This window comes from Zalophus californianus, chromosome 9 (assembly GCF_009762305.2).
Source record: "Zalophus californianus isolate mZalCal1 chromosome 9, mZalCal1.pri.v2, whole genome shotgun sequence".
NCBI classification, from domain to species: domain Eukaryota; kingdom Metazoa; phylum Chordata; class Mammalia; order Carnivora; family Otariidae; genus Zalophus; species Zalophus californianus.
In genome coordinates, this window is record NC_045603.1 from 81,782,018 (window position 1) to 81,792,034 (window position 10,017).

The window sequence follows — 10,017 nt, forward strand, 5'->3', positions numbered from 1 at the left end:
AAAGATTATAGTTCCCTTTGTCATTTAATTTGATAAATGTTGAGTACCCACAAATTTGTATCTAACATAACTAGCAGTAGGGATTAGGAAGTTAGTTTTAGAAAATAAATAGTACATAGACATTATATTCATGGAGTTGATACTCTACTATGTAAGCAAATTTTTAGATAAAAAGGGAAATATTTAATGTAATTAGATGATGAGATCTGACAGCGAGAACACATCTCTTATCAAAAAGTCACAATGAATATTGTCATCTCATTTTTTAAAGGAAATTTGTCCCTTTTTTCATTCCTTCCGTCTAGTGCAAAACTACTCAGTGGGGTTAGCATTTAGAGGTTATTCAGCCACTGTCTACATGGTGTGAATTCCCTCTTGGTTTACCGCTTACTGCCAACCTACCTAGTGTACTTGTTAACTACATCCTTTGGAGCAATGTTAACTTGTCATGGTTCATCTAACAAAAGATCACCTTAAATTACAGCATCCTTGCTGATCTTAAACTCAAAGTCAGGTATTATTGAAATAAAATGTTCTTAGGGTACATTTTTCTGGAAAATATAATAAATCAAACTGTTTAGAGTGTTAGCTTGAAAATGATGGATCCAGCTACTCAGAAAAATCAGATGGAAGACATATAACAATGATTTTTCATGGTTTGAGGTTTTGAAAGAAAGGCCATTTAAAGTATTGCAATGAGATTATCGTATTCATCATTGCCAAAACACATTTTAAATAATTCAAAGGTAGAAGAAAGTGATTTTTCTCTTCAACATACATACTCTATGACAAGACTTCTCAGATATTAATTTGGGGGGCTTGATAAAAAAAAGTCAACAGGATATAATAGCATTTGTGGGTAAATAATTCCCTGGGATCAGATATAAGTAAATATATTTGCTTTAGTGAATGGTAAAGGCATGAAATTCGGTATTAGAAATGAAGCAGTCTTTAAAACCTGCTGCATACAGTGACTGAAGTCTTAAGTAATTGTATTCTGTCTGGAGCTATACTTTTCATAGCACTGTAGACCCTACTAATAAGGTCTGAAACTTGAGTTGCATAATGTCCAACTTACAGAATCCACTGCTGGGATGGTAAGAATTGACGATACGCGGTGGTATGAGAATCAATTGAAATACAGTTTCATTGACAGATTTCTCTGCACACCCACTTCACAATGGCTAGGTTTCTTGTTGCCCATTATTAAATTATGGGGAAAGAAACTTTTAATTAGAGATGTCAGAAGAAGAACAACTGAAGGTAGAGGAAGGAATAGAGGGAAAAAATCAAATTTGCTTCTGTATTGTCCAGAGAAGTCTTTTCCTTATTCTGCCAGCCATAGGCACCATTAGCTTTCAACATAGGTACCAAATACAAATAGTGCCAATTAGGAAGGGGCTAAATAGAGTGGTCAGTTCATCAGACATTAGAATTCAGCTTTGATCTTGAGGTAATAATCTGATAGTCTTGTTACATGGAAAACACTTTACTACGAATTTAGGTAAGACTTTATTTTATAATTGCAATAGTCTGTAAGGTCTATTGTGTCATTTCTTCAACCATTTAAGATTTGTGAAGCTTCTTGAGGCTGAAAAAATAAGTGATGAAGAGTAGATTGTGACTTTTGCCCCACCCCATCCCCCCTTAGAAAAACAATTTACCACCATCCCTTTTTCCTTGGTGAAGGTTAACTGATTTGGAAATTAGTTGAATATTGACATTTAGTCTTAAACTGAAATCATGCTGCAGTTTCCCCAAGTTGATTTCACAGTGGTCATTAAAGTCATCCTCAGGGTTAGTGCGGGAATGCAAATATCTGCCTCAGTTTTTACTTCATTGATAAGTTTTTGAAGAGTGCAGGAATTCTCTCAAGTGTATGGCTATAAGTAGATTTTGAATGAGGTCTTAGAAATAAGCTAGCTAATCTGTAAGTATCTATAAATTCTGCAGATGTTTCCCTGGTGACTTCTGAGAATGAATGATGGTTCTGTAGTGGACTCAAGTAGCTAATAAACAGAGCCTAACCCACTGTTGTGAAGAATTTGCACTTACTTGGTAATGGTGGCTGAGAGAAAATAAGTAGTTTGGGGAAGCAGTTTTTAAATCAGAGTTTACAGACAGAAACCGGAGAATATCAGCTTAACTATGGAATTTTTAGAATGTGTTCTCTTGCATCTAAATCTAATTGCAATGAAAAAGCCCAGCCATTGAGTCTCTCAAATTTCTCTAGTTGTGTAGTAATTCTTGAAATTCTCTTTAGGAAAAATCAAGTAGAAACACTTTGTAAATAAGTCTTGGCCTTCTGGAAAAGTTGTTTACAGGTTATGTGAAAGGATTCAAGATCATTGAAAGTGTAGTGGAAATGTGGAGAACAACGTGGGTAAAGGAAACTACCTCACTCTTTGAAGGTTTTGTAGAAGCACAATTAAACCTCCTAAAATGGCTTTGTCACATATGAACCTTCTGTTGTGAAAGAACTCTATATTTGTAGTGTCTAAAGGACCTGGAATAATTGTATTTTGCCGGCAATAGACACATTCTTTATTGTTTGCAGATTCCTCATCAAATCTTTATGCACTTGTTTCTGTCATCAATAAAACAACTCAAAAGAATCCTGTTTGTGTAGTCTCTTGAAATCGGCATTTGTTGGATGCATGAAATACAACGTTTAATTGCCATTTTCATGGTGTTCCAAGGCTTTTGGTCATAGGATGTAAAGGTAGTGTATTTTTTAAACCAAAATGACATTGGGAGCAGGAGAAGAATTGAGCACACCAGAAAGACCCGAAACCATACACCTGGATAGAATCTAAATAGATCTATTTTCAAACATTTGGATATAAATACAGTGGGCTTTTAAGAATTGTCCTTTCCTCTGAGTATGGATCTGTCTTCAGTAAAATTTAGCTTTGTCTTAAATTTCACACAGAATAAGGGGAATAGATTGCTTCTTCCTACTCACTGCCCTAATGAATCTACCTCACTGATACAATACACCCGTAAGGGGCTAACTAGCTTTAGAATTAAAAACCCAATATAAAGTGAAAGGCATTCCATCGAAACTCAGAGAACATCAATGATGTGTCCTTTTGGTCAAACCAGACCTTGTATAAACGGCCCTCGTATGCACATATCTGAGAGAATGAAGCCAAATGCACTCTGAGGGTCACATATATTCATTTTCTTGTCATTTGTCCCAGTGATTGCCAAGTACAGCAAAACCCAACGTTTTTCATCAAGTTACTATAAACTGACTTAAAAGTGTCAAAGTGCTCAGTGACCCTCTTCTCCCAACCCTGTCAACCTGTGAAAATATTAGCCTTTACCAAGGCGTTACGTGCAGAGTTTGGAAGGTCCAGGTGAAGGTTATTAGTCAAGTTCTCTTACAGCATCAATGCTCAAATCCCACAAGAGTGACAAAGATAGACCTGTCATTCCTGAGGGTGATGACATACATTCACTGGAGCTTATAGGATTTATCAGTTGAGACAGCAGTCTCCTTCAGGGGAGAAAGTGTCTCTTCGACATCAGTTTACTAACAAGCCAAAAAAAAAAAAAAAAAGCCTTGGAGGAACGGGGAATTTTCAATCTTTATAATTATTTTTCTGCTAAGCTGATTCAATTTGATTGTAAGCATATTTTTAAAATCAAGAATCTGATTCCACAACATGGCATATCATAGTTGCCTTCCACCATGATAACTTACCTTTAGATGAAATGTTCTATCGTAGCCTGACTTTATTTATAATGGTGATGACTTGCAGGATCACATTCTTGTAACCAAAAAAACCCACAGCCATGATGTAGATACTTCTTATGTGTATGTAGAACAATCACTGGGCTTAATTCTCTAGTCATGTCTGTATGCAACAGGGACAGTATTGACTGAAATCCATGGTCATTCTCTCCAAAGTCACTAAGTCTCTGTGGTTATACTACGTGGATAGGATTTTTGAAAAATCTATGAGAGTAACTCATAAAAAAATTTTAGGGTTACAAGAATCAGGCAGAAAGTATCCCAAGTGTAGTGTAGCTATTTTTAAACTGAACTGATTCAAGGGAGAAGAGGCAATTAAACTGCATTTGTTTTATTTTTTATTTTTAAAGATTATTTACGTGAGAGAGAGCGTGAGTAGGGGTAAGGGGAGAGGGAGAATCTCATACAGACTCCCCGCTGAGCACAGAGCCTGACTTGGGGCTCAATCCCAGCAGCCTGGGATCATGACCTGAGCCAAAACCCAGAGTTGGACACTCAACTGACTAAGCCACCCAAGTTCCCCTAACCTGCATTTGTTTTAAAGATATCTACAATAATCTAGTAAACATTTCTTAATATTCATGATAATGATAAACAGAGGTGGTAGATACTTTTAATCTCTGGCTTCTTTCAAACCATGGCTGGAGGTAACAAAACCTCTTTCTTTTTTTTTTTTTTTTAAGGTTTTATTTATTTGACGGGAGAGAGAGCACAAGGAGGGAGAGAGACAGGGAGAGGGAGAAGCTCAGCAGGGAGCCCAACATGGGGCTCGATCCCAGGACCCTGGGATCATGACCTAAGCCAAAGGCAGATGCCCAACGGACTGAGTCACCCAGGCTCCCCACAAAACATCTTTCTTAATATACAGATTGCTTAATAATTAAGAGAATGGTTAAGGGCCATCAACTGACCCTGTGATTTTAAACCAGTTACTTAAATTCATGAAAAAAAAAATGTAGATCATAGTAGCAGCCTCATGGGTTATAAGGATTAATGAGTTAATATTATAAAGAGTTTATAACAGTTCATGTGTAAAGTGTGAGCTAATGGAATTTTACTAAAAATAGATGAATGAACCCAAAGACAGAGAGGAGCTAATAGATACTTCACAAAAATGTACAAAGAGGTGCGGTGATCAGTTCTTCCTTCCATGCCTGGGGGAGGTGGTGAAAGTTCCTAGCTCCAGACCAGTGGCACAGGACTAGAGGTGTAATCTAGCTTCCCCAGGCTGCTTAGGGTGAGTTAGAAATGTGTGATCTAGTCAAGCCTGGAGGTAAAATCCAGGGCTAGACCAAGCAATGATTGATAAAAAAATTGAGAAGTATTTAGATGGTTTTAGTTTTTAGAAGTAAAGTTTAGTTCAGTGTTCTATACGAATACAACTATGATGGTTAATTTTATGTGTCAACTTGACTAAGCTATCCTGCCTGATTATTTGGCCAAACACCAGCCTAGATGTTGCTGGGCAGAAGATATTTTTCAGATGTGATTAACATCTAAACTGGTAAAATTTGAGTAAAGTAGAATACTCTCCACCATGTGGGTGGGTCTCATCCATTTGGAAAGCCTTACAAGCAAACATAGGTTTCCCAAAGAAGAAGGAATTCAGTCTTAAGACTGCAACATAGAAACCGTGCCTGAGTCACCAGCCTGACTGGTCTGCCGTGCTGATTTCAGACTCAAGACGGAAACAATGACTCTTACCTGAGTTTTCTCCCTAACAGCTTGTCCTACAGATTTTTGACTTGCCAGACCCCACAACTGCTTGAGCCAATTCCTTAAAATAAATAGCTCATGAGATACATATCTCTTAAAATATATAATATATATTGCATATTATACATATATATTATACAGGTTCTCTCTCTCTCTCTATATATATATATATTGGTTCTGATTCTCTATAGAACCCTGAATAATATAAAACAAATAACATTCTTAGAGTTTCCTCTTTTTTGTGTGTGTGTCATTTATTTGAGGGAGGGAGAGTGAGAGAGAGCATGAGCAGGGGCAGGGGCAGAGGGACAAGCAGACTCCTTGCTCATCGAGGATTCTGTCACAGGGCTCAATCCCAGGACCCCGAGATCATGACCTGAGCCTAAGTCTGACGCTTAACCGACTGAGCCACCCAGGCACCCCTAGAAGCTTCCTCTTCTAAGAAAGAAAATCATGTGTCATATTTTTCCCTTTTGACTCAGGTATCTAATCTAAGGCATGCCTAGCATTCAGAAAATTGTTAATTGCGTGAGGCATCAACATTAGCCTGCTCTAATTGCAAACAGTGCTTAGGAGAAAGTAAGAATTTCAGGACAGCAATGTTGCACAACACGAACCAACTAAATGAAGGCAGATATCACAAGTGAAATTTCAGATACCAGTGAGGGAAATATTTGAGTGTTTGGCCATCAAATGCCCCATAAAATATTGTTAGCTTAGGGTTTCTGGCCTGAATCTATGCCCTGAGAATGCAATGTGGCCAAAAGTAGATGGAAAGAATTCCCTCTCTGGTATAATTGAAGGATGGGGTTATTTTGACAGGTAAACGGCCTTCTCATGATAGAAATCAGCTTCATGGATTTTCTAGATGTATGACTACAGCGATCATCACAAGAGCCATCTGGACCCTGCTGACTTCACACAGCATGACAACCAGGTTCAACCCAATACTTACTGATGCTTTCACTACCGTGCTTAATTTAAGAGTCATCTTTTATAGTTATTTGGACTTTTATTTACCTATCTTCCCAATATATTTAAGTTATATTTTGCAAGACAGTTTCTGTAAACCCCTGAATAAAGAGAATAAATAGGTCTGCTTCTCCAGTGAGATTTGACAAGGCAATTTAAAAGGCAATAAGACGCCAAATGTGGTTAAGTGATGGGGGCAGAGATCATCCAAAATAGCTCCTCACCAGTTTGGTTGTTCTCACAGAGGAGAAGGTGATTTCATATTTCGTATGAGAAGGAACAGTATTTTTCTTGGACTTTTGTCATAATCTTGAGGTTAATGTTTGCATTTTTTACAAGGGTATCGCCACCCTCCAACCTCCAAGTCTAAAGCAAAACTTTCTTTAATGGCAATAGTCCTCCTCGTCCTGATACTATTTAACAATTATTCTTGCTAATCATTTGAATGCATAGCCTTTAGTCAAGTGTATGAAGGCCACAGACAGCTCTGCATTTAAGCTTCCCCTTTCATCTAGGTGGCTTTGAGAATTTGTAATTATTTATGCCAATGTTTGCCTCTCCCACTTGACTAGTAACTCTTCAAAGGATTACAACACATTATCCTATCTTCCCAGAGAAAAAAATCTTTAATCATACATAAGCAGTATGTACTAAGCACCTTGCTTAGTGCCTAGCATCCAGTAGGCAGCTTCACACCTTCCTTTCTCAAAGCACCGCTTAGCTCCAAGTATTGAAGACTTCTTGTCTGAAGGCTAAATCTTACCCAATTCCTGAGGTCACTGGGAATAGGTGTGATAGTGCATTAACAGCTGAGGTTCAGAGGCATGAAATTAGCTTTGCTGCCCTAATCCCAGCATCAAGTGTCTCTTGGATGAGCCCCTGATCCCACCCAACTTTCTTCCTAACTCTCAACGTGCATGTCAATTCATTCTGATTAACCGGATTTCTGCCCTGGTATAGTTCTTCTCTGTGGTAGTTATACTGCTTACAAGGCCTCAGCCTGTTTGACCGGGCCCAGCTACCATCTCAAGCCTGGACTTTGTCTCTTCCCATCCCAACACACACGAATCCAGTTTTGATAGAGATTGACACCTTTGGAACAAAATCACTGCCTCTTGGCTCAATTATGGTTATTGCTGGACCCTGTCAACCAGACTAACTCTTTGTTATGAAAAACGGCCTTGATTAGCCCTGAGTTTGCCATAACCCCTTGGGCATGGTGATTTGGGCTGATCCCTACTTCCTCCACAGGCTAGAGGCTTGCCTGGCACTGCTTTGTCTGCCAGCTTGCTCTTGAGGTCTCAACTTGCAAAAGCTCCCTTCTTGCCCTGAAGAGACATAACCATTTAGCATTGAAAATCATCCTAGCTTCCTGTTGCCTGGGCTTAATTTAATCTAATTTAATTTAATTTTTTCAGAGAGTGTCTTGTAAAATCTAAAATAGCAACTGCCAGATGAGTTTAGAAGTTATCTAAAGCCTTGCTACTCAAAGCATCATTACCAGACTACCAGCAGCATCAGCATTTCCAAGGCCCTTGTTAGAAATGCAGAATCTCAGGCCCCTCTGTAGACCTACTGAATCAGAAGCTGCATCTTAACAGAATGATTCATCTGCACATTCCAAATTTGAATGCACCGATCTAAACACTTCTCAGTGAACAGAGCCACATCAAATGGAGGTACCACTAAGAAATCATTGTGAGGTTAGAAACAAGACTCATTTAAAAGGCAGAATCAAGGGGCACCTGGGTGGCTCAGTCATTAAGCGTCTGCCTTCGGCTCAGGTCATGATCCCAGGGTCCTGGGATCAAGCCCCGCATGGGGCTCCCTGCTCCGCGGGGAGCCTGCTTCTCCCTCTCCCACTCCCCCTGCTTGTGTTCCCTCTCTTGCTGTCTCTCTCTCTGTCAAATAAATAAATAAAATCTTAAAAAAAAGGCAGAATCAATTTTATAAAGAAATTCATTCTGAAGAAGTGATTTTTCCATCCCTATACTCAAGGTAGCCTTGAGTTTGCTCAAAACCCAACATATGCAGGTCTGATTATGAAATGTGCCTCCTAAATTGCTAATTCCTTCTGACTTTTTTCCTGGCACTTCCTTTCTGTCTCGGCCTCAAGTGAGTAAATTATCATGGTGGTCTCTGTGAAAATTACCACACAGGAAACAACAGGAGACTCTTAATTACTGAATTCCTCCACACTATTTATTCTTTATATTTAGAGCCATTGGAGAGCCTCTGGGCATATATACACAATTAAAAAGATAAACAAGATTCCCAGCCAAGTTGCAGCTGTTCTTAAGTTTCTTGGAATACTAAGCTAGATAAGTGCTTCCTTTTATATTAAAGTGAGTTCTCCGCCAATGACGGTTGGCTGATAACCCGAGGGACTCAAGTGTTCTTGCAAGGTACCGTAGGTACAGCACTTGGCCCAAGTGATCCCAGGGAGTTATCCTTCCCCAGTTTTGAGTCTAGGTTTCCTAGAATCTGCAATTAGGATGTTGAGGATCAAGTCAGCTAGGGTTAGCTCTTACCAGAAACATGGTTCCTTGTTACATTTGTAGACCAGAAGTAATTCTTAGATTGGGCTGGACTGCATCTAAATCAGCAAGATATGAAGAATTTATTCCTTTATAGCTATCTCCAGAACAGGAAAAGCAGCTGGCCCTTTTTGGAGACCATTCTAATGTCTAAAGTGTTAAGATTTTTTTCTCTCTCAAGTCTAAGTCCTTTTTGATGCCAAAGACATTTTCATATTCTATCTACAGACAGGCATCTACAAACTGAAGAAAATCTAAGTTTCCCCATATAACATTCTCCCATATGATATAATATTATTATTCAGCTATCAACAATTTTTGCTTCCCTAGGTGAGATTCTAATTTCCTCTTTGCGTCTCATTTTTTCTCTTCAACTTTTGTGCCTATTCTATTAAGCCTCTGAAAGCTCTCTGCTTCTTTCACCCTTCAGACTCTGCACCTGGACAACGAGCTTTAGTTACATTCTTGTCAGTGGAAAGGACACAGTCCTTTTAAGTGGCATTCCTGTTGTACTTCCTGATATGATGCTCCTCTTCCTACATTGCTTTGCTTCTTCTAGGTAACCAATTGCATTTATTTCTTCAGTGACTTTTTCTTTTTGGCCATGGTGGTTATCTGAATCACTGTCCATTAGCATCCTGGTTTAAGATACGTCCTCCAGTTTGCCAATAAATATCATTTTGAGGTGTACTTCTAACTCACAGATGATCTTTTGTCACAAAAATGAAATTTGATGCTACCAGTGACTAAACAAAAAGGAAACTCAAAGAAGTTGTGTAATGCTGAGCACAGACGGAAGTCGGGTGTTCTGGATTTGAGATTCTTACTCCTGTGTCCTCCACCAGCTCCACTGGCTACATGATCTCAAACAGATTAATTCTTCTAAAAAGAAGGGCTTCCACTTGTGGGCCCCTAAAGTCCTTTCTTGCTCTCAGCCCCCTCAATTCTGAGAAATCTGTCATTAAAGGACTCAGTCTTTTCCATGATCTTTTCCATCCCTTCCCTCCTCCTTAATTTCCTTGTTTTAAGAGC